This window comes from Jaculus jaculus, chromosome 8 (assembly GCF_020740685.1).
Source record: "Jaculus jaculus isolate mJacJac1 chromosome 8, mJacJac1.mat.Y.cur, whole genome shotgun sequence".
Taxonomy (NCBI): Eukaryota; Metazoa; Chordata; class Mammalia; order Rodentia; family Dipodidae; genus Jaculus; species Jaculus jaculus.
Window position 1 is genome coordinate 46,003,431 of NC_059109.1, and position 16,016 is coordinate 46,019,446.

The 16,016-nt window shown below is 43.4% G+C and overlaps 1 pseudogene; it reads left to right on the forward strand.

Moving 5' to 3' along the window:
- Positions 1–5,454: 5,454 nt before the first annotated feature.
- On the forward strand, positions 5,455–5,650 carry LOC123463018 (annotated as a pseudogene).
- Positions 5,651–16,016: the final 10,366 nt, after the last annotated feature.

The following is a 16,016-nucleotide window of genomic DNA, read 5'->3' on the forward strand; positions in this document are numbered from 1 at the left end:
TTTCTTCTCTTTTCCTTTTCATAACATTTATAATATCTATTCAAGAACATTGAAGGGAGCTGGAGAAAATGGCTTAGCAGTTAAGGCATTTGCCTACAAAGCCAAAGGACCCCAGTTCGATTCCCCAGGATGCACATTAAGCAGATGCACAAGGTGGCACACGCATCTGAGTTCCTTTGCAGTGGCTGGAGGCCCTGGCATGCCCATTCTCTCTCTCCCTCTTTTTCTCTCTCTCTCAAATAAATAAATGAATAAATACATAAATTTTAAAAAGAAAACTGAAGGCAACTTAAATTATACTCTAAGTGTGAAAAAGTCTCCTCAAACAATGATTATTAAATTCTTTTTTTTTTTTTTTTTTTTTTTTTGGTTTTTCAAGGTAAGGTCTTGTTCTATCCTAGGCTGACCTGGAATTCACTATGTAGTCATCTCAGGGTGGTCTCAGATTCACAGCAATCCTCTTGCCTCAGCCTCCCAAGTGTAGAGTGCTGGGGTTAAAGGCATATGCCACCAAGCCCAGCAAACGCTCCTTAATTATTTACTTATTTGCAAGCAGAGAGAGAGAGACAGAATGGGTGCACCAGGGTCTCTAGTCCCTGTCAACAAACTCCAGATGCATGGGCTGCTTTGTGCACCTGCCTTACATGGATGCTGAAGAACAGAAGTCAGATCTGTGGTTAGGCTTTGCAGGCAAGCACCTTCACTGCTAAGCCATCTCTCCAGCACAGCTCTTTTTTTTTTTTTTTTTTTTTTTTTTTGAGACGTGGTGTCTCTCTAGCCCAGACTGACCTGGAACTCACTCTGTAGCCCAGGCTAGCTTGAAATTCATGGCAAGCTTCCTATCTCAGCTTCCTGAGTACTGGAATTGAAGGTGTGAGCCACCAAGCCTGGGTTTATATTATTAAACTCTTGAACACTCATACAAACTTAGAATAAGAGAGTAGGTTTTTTGATACTAGGGACACAGCTCAATAGTAGAGAATTTCATTAGTATTCACAAGGCCCTGGGTTCAATCCCAAGCACCAAAATGGAAAAAAATATTTTTTTCAGGCTTTTATTTAAACTTAATATTTATAACGGAAACCCTTTGCTATTAGTTATATTTTATTTGCAAGCAGAGATAAGCATAGAGTGAAAGACAGAGAAGGAGAGGAGGGAGAAAACAGACACTCCAGGGCCTCTAGACACTGTAAAGAAACTCTGCATGCATGTGCCACTTTGTGCATCTGGCTTTACGTGGGAACTGGCCATCGAACCCAGGTTGTTAGGCTTTTCAGGCAAGCACCTTAATCACTGAGCAATCTCTCCAGCCCCTGGTGTATTCATTTTTGTTTCTTTGTTAAATATTTACTCATTGCTTCACTCCTCTGTTTATATGAGCACACTATAAATCAGTTCTGTTAACTCAATATCTTAAAATTTCCCAAACATCTATGAAGGAAAAGTTAGACAAAGTAAACTAATAAAAAACAAGTTGGAAGCTAAATTTATCTATGAGAAGGCTGGCTATTTCAAAACAGGTTCTAGAGACAGAAGTAAGAGCTAATATAAAATGACCCTTAAAATATTTTAACCAAAAAATTTTTTTAAACTGTAAGTCGGGAACTGGTGTCTAGCTCAGTGGTAAAGTGTTTGCTAGCATGTGCAAGGTTATGGACTTTATCCTCAGCACCACAAAACCAAAAATAAACATATAAATAAATAAACCAAAAAGCAAACAACCCTAAGTTTGGGTATCCCAGAATATCAGACGTATTATTCATGACTAAAAGCTCTATAAAGTTTCTCATTTAGCTGGGGATGTGGTTCAGTGGTAGCACATACTTAGCATGCATAACGCCCTGAGCTTGATCTCCAATGCCACAAAGAAAATCCAAAACATTTCAGTTATTTTAAGTTAGATGCTTTGTCTTCAGAGATGTAATGACATTTTTCTCTCAAGAACTTCAGAATTTTACAGAATAATATCTCAAAGTACCTCTTCATTTCTGGTTCATTATTTTCTCCTCAAAATTATCTAGCTATGGGCTGGGCAGATTGCTTAGTGGTTAAAGGTGCTTGTTTGCCAAGTCTGCCAGCCCAGGTTCAATTCCCTAGAATCCATGTAAAGCCAGATGCACAAAGTGATGCATGAATCTGGAGTTTGTTCATAGTAGCAAGAGGCCCTGGCACAACCATTCTCCCTCCCTCCCTCCCTCTCTCTCTCTCTCTCTGCCTCTTTGCAAACAAACAAATAAATAATTTTTAAAAATTATTGAGCTTGGGATGAAGAGATGGCTTAGCGATTAAGGCGCTTGCCTGTGAAGCCTAAGGACACAGATTCAATTCTCCAGGTCCCACGTAGGCCAGATGCACAAGGTGGCACATGCATCTGCAGTTCATTTGCAGTGGCTAGAGTCCCTTGCGTGCCTATTCTCTCTCTCCCCCTCTCTCTGTCTCTAATAAATCAATAAAAATTAAAATAAAAAATTAAAATAATCTTAAAAATTATTGAGCTAATAATTGTCTATTAATATTAACAGTCAATTTTCTATACATATGTATGTGCAATTGTTTTCTTTTTCTTTTCTTTTCTTTTCTTTTTTCTTTGAGGTAGGGTTTTTCTTTAGCTCAGGCTGATCTGGAATTCACTATGGAGTCTCAGAGTGGCCTCGAACTCACGGCAAGCCTCCTACCTCTGCCTCCTGAGTGCTGGGATTAAAGGTGCGTCCCACCACGCCCAGCTTGTTTTATTTTTCTTTCTTTGGATAAATTGTTCTTAATTTGAAAATAACAGGAGGGCTGGAGAGATGGTTCAGAAGTAAAGGCACTTGTTTGCAAAGCCTGAAGGCCTGGGTTCGATTTCCCCTTACCCACATAAAGCCAAGTGCAAAAAGCAGTACATGTGTCTGAAATTTGTTTGAAGTGGTACTAGGGCCTGGTGTGCCCATTCTTATTCTCTCTCTCTGTCCTTGCAAATACATAAAGAAAAAAGCTAGGTATGGTGGTGCATGCTTTTAATTCCAGCACTAGGGAGGCAGAGGTAGAAAAATCTCTGTGAGGTTTAGGCCAGCCTGGTACTACAGAGTGAGTTTCAGGTCAGCTTGGGCTAAAGTGAGACCTTGCCTCAAAAGAAAGAGAGATAGAAAGAGAGAGAGGGAGAGAACAAGAAGGAAGGAGAGAGAGAAGAGGAGGAGGAAAAGAAGGAGATGAAGAAGAAAAAGGAAAAGGAAGCTTACAGGACATTTGAATATATATAACACAAAACGTTCTCCCCAAAATCTTTCAAGAGTAAGATGCTAACATGATGATCTACTGCCAGCCACCCTAAAGCCTTAGTATGCATTTCTACAAACAAGATGCTCCATCCATATAGCACAAAAACAACAAATGAGAAAACTGTCATTGACACAATTCTACCATCTAATCCTTAGACCCCATTTAAGGGTCATCGGTTGTTCTAATAATGGCCTTACTATGAAACATCCGTTCCAGTCTTGTGTTTTCACTAGTTTGTCATGCCTCTTCAATGTCAGTCCAGAAAAGTTCTGGTGTCCTTGGATTTTCATAAATGTGACACTTTTAGGCTACAGAGATGGCTCAGCCCTTAAAGTGCTTACACAGCTTAACCACACAGGTTCAATTCCCCAGTACCCACAAAGATGCATCTGGAGTTCACTTACTACACCTGGAGGTCCTGGCATGCCCATTCTCTCTGTCTGTCTGTCTCTCTTCTTTCTCTGCTTGCAAATAAATAAATAAGAATATTTTTAGGGCTGGAGAGATTGCTTAGTGTTTAAGGCACTTGCCTGCAAAGCCAAAGGACTCAGGTTCAATTCCTCAGGCCCCATGAAAGCCAGATGCACAAGGTTGTGCAAGCATCTGGAGTTGATTTGCAGTGGCTAGAGGCCCTGATGTACCCATTCTCTCTCACTCTCTTTATCTGCCTCTTTTTCTCTCTCTCTCAAATAAATAAATAAATAAAAATTTAAAAAAATATATTTAGGGCTGGAGAGATGGCTTAGTGGTTAAGCGCTTGCCTGTGAAGCCTAAGGACCCCAGTTCAAGGTTCAATTCCCCAGGACCCACATTAGCCAGATGCACAAGGGGGCACATACATCTGGAGTTCGTTTGCAGTGGCTGGAGGCCCTGGTGTGTCCATTCTCTCTCTATATATGCCTCTTTCTCTCTCTGTCTATTGCTCTCAAATAAATAAATAAAAATAATATATCTATTGTAAAAATGTGGTGATACTTTCAGGCTGGAGAGATAGTTCAGCAGTTAAGGCGGTTGCCAGCAGGCAAAGCCTAATAACCTAGGTTCAATTCCCCAGTACCCATGTAAAGCTGGATGCACAAAGTGGTGCATGCATCTGGAGTTCATTTGTAGTGGCTGGAGGCCCAGAAGTGTCAATTCTATCTATCTGTCTGTTTGTTTGTTTTTTTTTCTCTCTCTCTCTGCTTGCAAATAAATAAATATAACTAAATAGGGCTGGAGAGATGGCTTAGCGGTTAAGCGCTTGCCTGTGAAGCCTAAGGACCCCGGTTCGAGGCTCGGTTCCCCAGGTCCCACGTTAGCCAGATGCACAAGGGGGCGCACGCGTCTGGAGTTCGTTTGCAGAGGCTGGAAGCCCTGGCGCGCCCATTCTCTCTCTCTCCCTCTATCTGTCTTTCTCTCTGTGTCTGTCGCTCTCAAATAAATAAATAAATAATTTAAAAAAATATATATATATATAACTAAATAAATAAAATGTGATACTTTCAAACACTATGGGACAGATATTTTAGAGAATGTCCCTAAAATTGTGGAACATTGTGTTTTGTTGCTATCTTACCATTGCAAATGAACTCCAGATGCATGCGCCACTCTGTGCAACTGGATTTACGTGGGTACTGGGGAATCAAATCTGGTCTTTAGGCTTTGTGTACAAGTGCCTTAACTGCTGAGCCACCTCTCCAGTCCAACTGTGGTGTTATAAGTTTGTAACTTGGGTCTCCAGCTGCCTGGCGGGAAGAGGTGTCACTGGGGGCTGATCCTAAGATCCAACCCAAAGGTGTGGGGTGGATCTGATCCTAGCCAAAGACTTAAGAGCAGTCTGAGCTGTGGTGGGGCCCCTGCTGTCTGCTGCTTTTGGTGTTTGCTGGCTGTTTGGTTGTTTCTCTCTGCTTGGATGTTGTGGACACAGCTTCTTCCACCACTGATGGGCCTTCCCCTTGGATCTGTAATCCTGAACTAAAATCCCTCCCTCCCCTAACTGTGTCTGGTTTGGATTTTCATTCCAGCTTTGTGAAAACCGACTACAACAGGGTCTGTTTCTTCTTCTTCAAGGTAGGACCTCCCTCTAGAGCTCAGGCTGACCTGGAACTCACTCTGTACTCCCAGGCTGGCCTCGGACTTACAGCAATCCTCCTACCTCTGCTTTCAAAGTGCTGTCTGCTGGCAAATAAATAAAAATATTTTTAAATGGTAGTAGGAAGACTGTACTTTCACGGATCATTTCTATAGTTTGTTATTAGAGAAGTTTCTCTGACCAGAAACCAGGAGAAGGGGGCGCAGGGTTCTCTCCTGAGCATGAACCTGGCTCTTGATGTTGTTTTGCTGTGACTGCCACTTGCCGTTGATCATTCCTGCTCTCCTTCGGGGGAGCTGGAGGGAGAGGACGCAGTGTGAGTGAAGAAGGGAAAAAAATGTAAAAAAAAAAAAAAAAAGGTAGTAGGAAATCTATTTGTAAATAGCTCTATTTTGATGATATATTTTATTTAACTCTTTGATCTTTGTTTGACTTTGGTTTATTTATTTATTTATTTATTTATTTATTTATTTATTTATTTATTTGCAAACAGAGAGAAATAGAGAGAAAAGAGACAGACAGAATGGGCATGCCAGAGCCTCTAACCACTGCAAATGAACTCTAGATGCATGTTCCACTCTGTGCATCTGACTTCATGTGGGTACTGGAGAATTGAACCCAGGTTGTTAGGCTTTGCAGGCAAATGCCTTAATGGCTGAGCCATTTCTCCAGCCCTTATTTGATGGCCTTGAACTTATGGCAATCCTCCTACCTCTGCCTCCTGAGTGTTGGGATTAAAGGTGTGTACCACTACACCTGACTTATTGTATTTTATTTTAATTTTTTGAGAGACAGTCTCATGTAATCAAGGTTCACTTGAACTTGCAGTGTAGTGGAGGATGACCTTGAACTCCTGATCCTCCTGCCTCCACCTCCATAGTGCTGGTATTACAACCCTGTACCATCATACCACTTTACGCTTCATACTTTTTTCCCTGTGAAAATATCCAACCTTTGGCACCATAAATTGGTACAAACCAGCCCACAGTTTGGCATTAGGTTTTGGGAATTATAAAAATGTTCATAGCCTTTGACCCAGTAATTCTGCTCTTGGCAATAAATGCTAAGAAGAAAAACCTTGTGGATGTATGAGCTTGCAATCCTAGCTGTAAAAGTGTTGTGTTAAAAAATGACCTAAACAAACAATAGTAGCAAAAAGGACAAGCAAATAAAGATAATTTCTGCAACCAGTAACAATTATAATTATGGAAACTATGTAATAACTTGGAAAATAGCTTGTGGGATAATGTTACTTAAAGTAACCAGGATACATATGTATGCATGCCTCAGGAGTCAACTGTTTTAATTTTTGCTTGCAAAATGAGGAGACCAATGGGAAACACATGGAAAATAAGAACAGCATGGTTAGACAGTGAGGGGATGAAGGTTGTGTTCTTTTACATTCACGATAGTGTTATATTAGTATTGTTTGTGCCACAAAAAGAAAAAAAAAAAAAATCAAAGTTGAACCCCGTTCTTGGTTTTAGCTGAATTGAAAGGAATGGGAATGTTAATTCAGTCTAGGAAGGTCACATGGGAGTTGGTGTCTCAGAGGTGGGTGGTGACCATCTCATCATCCTCCCAGCTCACGTTATTGAGCAGTGGCTGGCTTCCAGGCATTGCACGCGGAGCTTTTCATGTGGTTTCCACCCTTAGTTAACACCTGTGTGCTGCATAAAGCTGCGACATCAGATAATTTAGGGCTCAAAATGTAGCTCACTGGTTGAGTGCCGTGAGGTCAAGGCCAGCCTGGGCTACGGGGTAAGAACTAGGGTTTCAGGTCAACCTAGGCTACAGGATAAGATCCTGTCTCAAAATAAAGGAATTAAATAAATAAATATAAAAGTTTAAAACATCAACTAGTGGTGGTAGCTCACACGTTTAGTCCCAGCACCTGGAGGCTGAGGAAGGAAGGCTGAAGTGAGTTTAAGGCCAGCCTAGAGCTACAGAATGAGTTCTAGATCAGTCTGGACTAGAGTGAGACCATGACTCCAAAAAGAAAAAAGAAAGAAAACTCATATAGCCAACTATTTAATTGACATCTCTTCTTGAAAGCCATAGAGTCATCTAATATTTCATATGTCCACACAGAACTTCTGTTCTTCTTCCTCAAATCTCTACCAGCTGAGTGTGATGGCTCACACCTTTAACCCCCTAGGTTATACAGTGAGCTCCAGGTCAGCCTGAGCTAGGATGAGACCCTGCCTCAAAAATAAATAAGTATAAAAATAATGACCAGGTAAGTTGTTGCATATCCGTAGAGCCAGCGCTTGGGAAGTAGAGGCAGGAGAATCAGGAGTTCAAGGTCAGCTTTAGCTGCATAGACAGTTGGAGGTCAGTCTAGGCTCCATGAGACCCTGTCTCAAAAACACAAAAGAGGGGCTAGAGAGCTGACTTAGTGGTTAAGGCACTTGCTTGGCAAAGCCCAAGATCCCATGTTCAATCCTCTAGGTCCCACATAAGCCAGATGGAAAAGGTGGCTCATGTGTCTGGAGTTTGTTTGCAGTGGCTAGAGGCCCTAGCACTCCCATTTTCTCTCTCTCTCTCTCAAAAAAAAAAAAAAAAAAAAAAAACACACAAAAGAGGGCTGGACAGATGGCTTAGCAGTTAAAGGTGCTTGCCTGCGAAGCCTAAAGACCCATGTTTGACTCTCCAGGTCCCATGTAAGCCAGATGCAGAAAGTAAGGCAAGCATACAAGATCACACATGTGCACATGGTGGCACATGTGTCTGGAGTTCAACTACGATGGCTGGAGGCCCTGACACACCAATTCTTCCTCTCTCTCTCATAAAAAAAAGGCAGTCTGTTAAGCTTGCCTCAACACACACACACACAGAAGACAGGGGGCTAGAGAGATGGCTCAATACTTAGACACTTGCTTGTAATGCCTGATGGCCTGTGTTCAATTCCCCAATACTAAGGTAAAGCAAGATGCACAAAGTAGCACATGCATCTGGAGTCTGCTAAGGCAGTAAGCTCTAGCACACCCATATTCACTCTCTATCTTCTGCCTCTTTCTGTTTTTCTCTCAAATAAATAAATTAATTGATTAAAAAAAAAAACAGGGCTGGAGAGATGGCTTAGCAGTTAAGCGCTTGCCTGTGAAGCCTAAGGACCCCGGTTCGAGGCTCGGTTCCCCAGGTCCCACGTTAGCCAGATGCACAAGGGGGCGCACGCGTCTGGAGTTCGTTTGCAGTGGCTGGAGGCCCTGGCGCGCCCATTCTCTCTCTCTCTCCCTCTATCTGTCTTTCTCTCTGTGTCTGTAGCTTTCAAATAAATGAACAAAAACAAAAAAAAAAATAAAAAATAAAATAAAAAAACATGGCCAGGTATGGTGTTGCAGGCCTTTAATCCCAGCACTAGGGAGGCAGAGGTAGGAGGATCACTGTGAATTTAAGGCTACCCTGAGACTACAGGTGAATACCAGGTAAGCCTGGGTTACAGCAAGATCCTACCCCAAAAATCCAAACACATGCCAGGCATGGTGACTCCCACCTTTAATCTCAGCATTTGGGAGGCAGAAGTAAGAGGATTGCCATGAGTTCAAGGCCACTCTGATACTACATAGTGAATTCCAGGTCAGCCTGCACTAAAGTGAGACCCTACCTGGAAAAAAAAAAAATCCAAACACACACACAAAAGGGCGTTGATCTGTAATAGTTAATCTCAGTTGTCAACTTGATGAGATCCAGAACCACCTCTTAGTAGGGGGGCAATGGAAGATCCTAGAACCACTTTGTAAACAACTCTCTGAGTGTGTCTGTGAGGGGGGTTTATACATTAATTTGTGGTGGGAAGACACACCTTAACTGTGATAGTTTGAACAAATTGTCCCCAGTATATTCAGTGTTTTATTGGTTTGTAGTTTGTATCTGCAGCCACCTGGCTGGAGGCAGTGTCACTGGGTGGATCTTAGGGTCCACCCCTTAGGTGTGGTGGTAGGTTTGAAATCCCAATCTAAAGATATGTGAAGTGTCTAGTTCTGCCTGGAGTTCCTGAAGTGTGCTGTGTCTTTTGTCTTTTGTCTTGGGGTTTCTCTCTTCTTCCTGCCCAGACCCCTGGGCCCCCAGGTAGGGTCTCACTCTGATCCAGGCTGACCTGGAATTAATTATGTAGTCTCAGGGTGGTCTTCCAACTCACAGCGATCCTCCTACCTCTGCCTCCCAAATGCTGGGATTGAAGGCATACGCCACCACGCCCAGCTTGGAGATCTCTCTTTTCAGACCTGTGAAAGCAGGCCAGCTTCTTCTGCCAGTATGGAACTTCCTCTTGATCTGTTAGCCTCAGTAAGTACCCCTCCTCCCACCTGGCTTCCAGTGCTTCTTGCTTCTCAGTGCTTGCTGATTTCCAGTGTGGACTGAAGAGCAGAGCAGCGGCTCTCCAGGAAGCTTCCAGGCCTTCAGTGCTAGATTGAGACTGCGGTGGCATCCAGCCTCGTGGACTGAGCAACTACTGGTTTCCTTGACTCTCAGGCCTGCAGCCTGCTATTGTTGGACTGCCATAAGCTAACTCTAAACTGTGGTGGGAAGAAACACCCTAACTGAGTGTGACCATTCCATGGGCTGAGGTCTCAGGCTGAATAAAAGGGAGAAAATGAGCTGAGCATGAGAATTCCTCTCTTTCCTGACTACAGATCGAATGTGACCAACTACTTCATGCTCCTTCCCCACCATGTTGAACTGTATCCTCTGGAACTGTAAGCCAAAACACAATCCTTCTCCCCTCAGTTTCTTCTGGTCAGGTATTTGTTGAAAGCAAGGAGAAAAATAACTAATACAAGGTCAAAGTACATGCACGTATTAAATTTCATTGATAATGCCTTTTGAAATGACCTATTTTATTTTATTTTTATTTATTTATTTGAAGGAGGAAGAGGAAAAGAGAGAAAGAATGGGTGTGCTAGGGCCTCCAGCCACTGCAAACAAACTCCAGATGTGTGCGCCCCCTTGTGCATCTGGCTAACGTGGGCCCTGGGGAATCGAACCTGGGTCCTTTGACTTTACATGCAAGTGCCTTAACCTCTAAGCCATTCCTCCAGCCCTGATAATGCCTTTTTAAAAGATAGAATTTATTTATTTATTTGAGAGAGTAAGAGGCAGAAAGAGAGAGAGAGAGAACACACCAGGGTCTCTAGCCACTGCAAACGAACTCCAGATGCATGTGCCACCTTGTGCATTTGGTTTATGTGGGTACTGGGGAATCAAACCTGGGTCCTTAGGTTTCACAGGCAAGTGCCTTAACAGCTAAGCCATCTCTCCAGCCCAATAATGCCTTTTTTTAAGAAAAAAAAATTATTTATTTGCAAGCAGAGAGAGATAGAAGAGAAACAGACAGGGGGAGAGAATGGGCACACCAGGACCACTAGTCAATGCAAATGAACTGCAGATGCATGCACCACTTTGTGCGTCTGGCTTTATATATAGCTACTGTAGAATCAATCTCAGGTCATTAGGGCTTTGCAGGCAAGTGCCTTAACAGCTGAGCCATTTCTCCAGCCCTAGTTATCTTATTTCATACCTTATGAGATCTTTTCTCATGTCATTAGATGCTCTCTTTAATTTTTTTTTTTTTTTTTTTTTGAGAGAGAGAGTCAGAGATTGAGAATGGGTGCACCAAGGCCTTCAGCTGCTGCAAACAAACTAGAGATGTGTGCGCCCCCCTGTGGTACATATGCAATATTGCACATTTGTGTCACTACGTCTGGCTATGCGGGACCTAGAGATTCAAAAGTGAGTTCTTAGGCTTCACAGGCAAGCGCCTTAACCACTAAACCATCTCTCCAGCCGTAAATATTGTTTTTATATTTTTATTTATTTTACATGTGCCTTTTTACTGGATATTGAACCCAAGGCCTCACCCAGGCTATGTATGTAGTCTACCCCTAAGTTACATTCCCAACCCCTAAAGATGTTATTTTATGATTTAGTAATCATCCATTGTGTTTGGGGGTGGATCTGAATTCCAGCCTAAAGCTGTGCAGAGTGCTTGAGTCCTATATGGCTCCTGTGTGCTTGCTTGTGGTGTCTTTCTGCTTGGATCTGTGAAAGGGGACCAGCTTCTTCCACCATCAACGGAACTTCCCCTGGATCTGTAAGCTTCAAATAAACCCCTTCCTCCCATAAACCATAGCTGGCTTGGAAGTTCATCCCCATAGTGGGAACTGACCACAACAGTAAGGATGACCTTAAACTCCTGATCTTCCTGCCTCTACTTCACCAGTGCTAGAATTCCAAGCATGGGTTGCCAGGCCTGTTTGATGCAGACCAGGGATCCTATCTAGGGACGCATGCATGCTTGGCAAGGGCTTTGCCAACTGACCTATACCTTCAGTTCCTAGAAAAATGTCTTAAGCCAGTGCTGCTACAACTCTGATCCCAGGGAAAGAGTGTGTAACTGTGCTAGTCTGGGGATGGAGAGAAAGTGGGAAAGAGGAGGGAAACGGAGAGACTACAAAACATTCCAGAGCTAAAACTCTAAGTCACAGCTTATCCCAAACATCCATGAATATCTCACTTTCCTCCATGATGCCGTCACATTTATTTTGAAGTTAATATGTTGTAAATCATCTACCATTTATAAAACTGAAGGTCACAGACAATAGCATGTTTCTCTTGTGACTTCATCACACCTCTGTGTGTTTTGAGGGGTATGGCTGAAAAGTGGCCAGCCACTAGGCCCAGAAGCATCCGGCCATCAGGGCTGACATTCCTCCTGAGAAGCTGGGGAATACATTGCACCTTGTGAGTTCCCATTGTAAATCCACCATGTGGAAGTCTACCATTGAGCAGGGGCTCACATGGAGGAGAATGGAACAGAGTTGGTTAGATTGCCTGGGATGCTATTGAGTGAAGGGTGGGATAGCCTTCCCCCACCCAAAGAAAAACCAACCCTTAGCCGGGGTGTTTGCACACATCTTTGATCCAGCACTCTGAAGGCAGTAGGGGTAGGAGGATCACCCTTTTTGTCACCCTGCAGGAACTAGCCTGTTTTTCTGAAGAGCACACAGTGAACATGAAGGAAGGGTTGGTAGGTGGGACGACAGGGTGGCTCTGTAGTCTCTGGAGCCAGAAATGAAGTTTCCACGGGGTGGGTGTTGAGGGTCTAGCAATGCAACTGTCAGGCCCTAAGCCAGAAACCAAAGCTTTTCCAGAGCAGTCTTGGTGCCGGGCATAGTGAGCTTGTTGGAGCAAAGCCAGGATCTGGAGCTATTCACATCTGTCACTTAATGCTTTGTGAGACAAGTGCTTTAATCTCTCTAAGCCTGTTTCCTTATTTAAAAAAAGGTACAATTTCCATAGAGACTAAAAGAAGCCATTTATGGGAAGTCTTGTGGCCCTGGCCTGACAAAATAAAATAACTTAATTATTTTTTCAAAATATTTTTATTTATTTATTTGAGGGAGAGTGAGTATGGGTGTTCCAGGACATCTTGCCACTACAGATGAACTCAAGCACATGGGCCACTTTGTATATTTGCCTTTATGTGGGTACTGGGGACTCAAACCCAGGCGGCGGGGTGGGGGGGAGGCGGTGCAAGCAAGTATTCTTAACCAGTGAGCCATCTTCCCAGGCCTAAAGTAACATTTTTTTTTCAGGGTAGGGTTTTACTCTAGGCCAGGCTGCTCTGGCATTCACTATGTAGTCTCAGGGTGGCCTTGAACTCAGTGATCCTCCTGCCTCTGCCTCCCAAGTACTGGCATTAGAGGTGTGTGCCACCATGCCCAGCCAATTATTAATTAATTATTATTTCTTTATTTGAGAGTCAAAGAAAGAGAGAGAGAGAGAGAGAGAGAGAGATAAAATGGGCACCTAGGGCCTCTAGCCACGGTAAATGAACTCCAGACACATGTACTACCTTGTGCATCTGGCTTTACATGGGTACTGGGAAAATGAACCTGGGTCCTTTGGCTCTTGCAGGCAAGCACCTTAACCACTAAGCAATCTCTCTAGTCCCTTAATTAATTGTTTTTTGAAAAGTGTTTTGCAGGGCTGGACAGATGGTTTAGCAGCTAAGGCACCTGCCTATGAAGCCTAAGGACCCAGGTTCAATTCCCCAGAACCCACATAAGCCAGATGCACAGGGTGGCACATGTATGTGGAGTTTGTTTGCAGTGGCTGGAGGCCCTGGCATGCCCATTCTCTCTCTATCTGCCTCTTTCTCTCCCTCTCTAGTAAATAAAATATTTTTTAAAGTGTTTTGAGCCGGGCATGGTGACTCACGCTTTTAATCCCAGCACTTGGGAGGCAAAGATAAGAGGATGGCCATGAGTTCGAGGCCACCCTAAGACTACATAGTGAATTCCAGGTCAGCCTGGACTACGTGAGACCCTACCTTGATAAAAACAAGAAAAAAAAAAAAGAAATGTTTTGCATGTGTGGGTGGTATGTATATGTATGTACTGTGTTTATATATGTGTAGTCTCATTTGTGTGTGTCCTAGTACATGTAGGGACCACAGGTTGATATCTATCTTTCTCTTTTTGCTTTTTTTTTTGGGGGGGGGTTTCAAGGTAGGGTCTCAGTGTAGCTCAGGCTGACCTGGAATTCACTCTGTAGTCCCAGGTTGCTCTCAGACTCATAGTAATCCTCTTACCTCTGCCTCCCGAGTGCTGGGATTAAGGATGTGCACCACCTCAGCACACTTTTTTGTGGTTTTTGCACAGAATCTTAAAAATCCCAGGCTGGCCTTGAATATGTGTGTGTGCTTTGAAGTAGTTTCACTCTAACCTAGGCTGACCTGGAAGTCATTCTGTAGTCCCAGGTTGGGCTTGAACTCATAGCAATCCTCCTACCTCTTTGTCCTGAGTACTGGAGTTAAATGTTTGTGCCACCACGCCCTGCTGAACTCTTTATATAGTTGAGAATGACTTGAACTCCTCATCCTCCTGCCTTCACCTCCAGAATACTAGGATTGCAGGCAGGTGCTACCATGCCCAGTTTATGAGTACTGGGAATTAGTTTTCATCTTTTGTTGTTGTTTGGTTGTTTGGTTGGTTGGGTTTTGAAGGTAGGCCTGCTCCATGTGACCTTGCAATACCTGGCACTACCTACACAAGACCATCATAGTAGGAAGAAAAGATGATGACCTCATCTGCTTGGCATGGTGGCACAAGCCCTTAATCCAAGAACTCAGGAGGTAGAGGTAGGAGGATTGCCATGAGTTTGAGGCCACCTTGAGAATACAGAGTGAATTCCAGGTCAGCCTGGGCTATAGGGAGACCCTACTTCAAAAAAAAAAAAAATGACATCAAAATAAAAGAAAGACTGGTTGAGAGGGTGAGGGATATGGTGGACAGTGGAGTTGTGAAGGGGAAAGTGAGTGAAGAGGAGGGAATTATCATGGTTTATTGTCTATAATTATGGAAATTGTCAATAATAAAGTATTTTTAAAAATAGATTTTACCAGTGAAGATACTCAACAGTGGACACTACAAGCCTTATATTTGGCCATCCAGGCTAAATAAGCCAGTGGGTGCAATAGTGGCACGTCTGTCATGGTGGAAACCAACTGCCCTCTAATTGGACTGGAGGCCCCACTCCATGGGAGGGAATACATCCCTGATACTGAAAACTTAAAACAGGGGTAGTCATGAGCCCTAGGGATGTAACATCTGCTGCTGTCTGGCTAAATGTATATACTATTCTTATTAAACAGCCCAGTAAGTACTTCTCTTAATGTTCATACCCTTAATTAATGCTACTCTCACTTTTAGTAGAGAATCTTCTCTTTTCAGATGGCAATGACCTTGGGATGACTCAGAAGGCACCACGGTGCTGAGAAGAAGTAGCAGAGGAGTGCTCAGTACTGCAATATCTCTATCACAACTTCCAAGGCTCAGGGTCCACTGCGGAAGAGGTGGCAGAAAGAATAGAAGAGCCAAAGGAAGGGTAGGACTCCTTACAACTTGCTCCTCCAGACATAAAATGGCCTGGATATCCATGACCTCATGGTGCTGGACACTGTCTACACAAAACCATCATAATAAGAGGAAAATATGATGACATCAAAATAAGAGAGACTGATTGAGAGGGGGAGAAGATATGATGGAGAATGGAGATTCAAAGGGGAAAGTGGGAGGAGGGAAGGTATTACCATGGGATATTTCTTATAATAATGGAAGATATTAATAAAAAAAAATTGAGAAAAAAATAGATTTTAGGCATGTGGTCACATGAAACTGCAAATCTATTTTCCTTGAGAAAAGAAAACAAAGTTGTACTTCCGGGTAAGATGGTGGCATACTAGTCACCCCAAAGCAGCCTAGGGAGGGAAATAAACAGAAACATAGCAAAATACACTCTTCTATCAAAAAGTGAAGGTGTATAAGTTATTATCAACCACAGCAGAGAAGCAGGGGAGACCAAGGTCTTTCAGAAAGGAGGAAACTGGCCAGAATCCTGCCCGGGTGCTAGGAGCCCTGCTTCACAAGCCTGTTGGCTGGGCAGCACAGAGTGGCACCAGAGGAGCAGAAACGAGGTAAAGGGATTTTCCACTCACATCAGCCTCCTTGCAAAGTCAAGAAACCTGAAAGGGAAGACAGCAGGGACCAGCTGACAGCTGCTGAAGGAGATGCAGATGGGACCCGCTGAGCAGCGCTGGTATGACTCCCTGCACTCTCCAGTCCCCAATCATCAGGGCCTTAAACATCCAGAGAACCCATCCAGCCCTGGTCACCAAGCATGGAG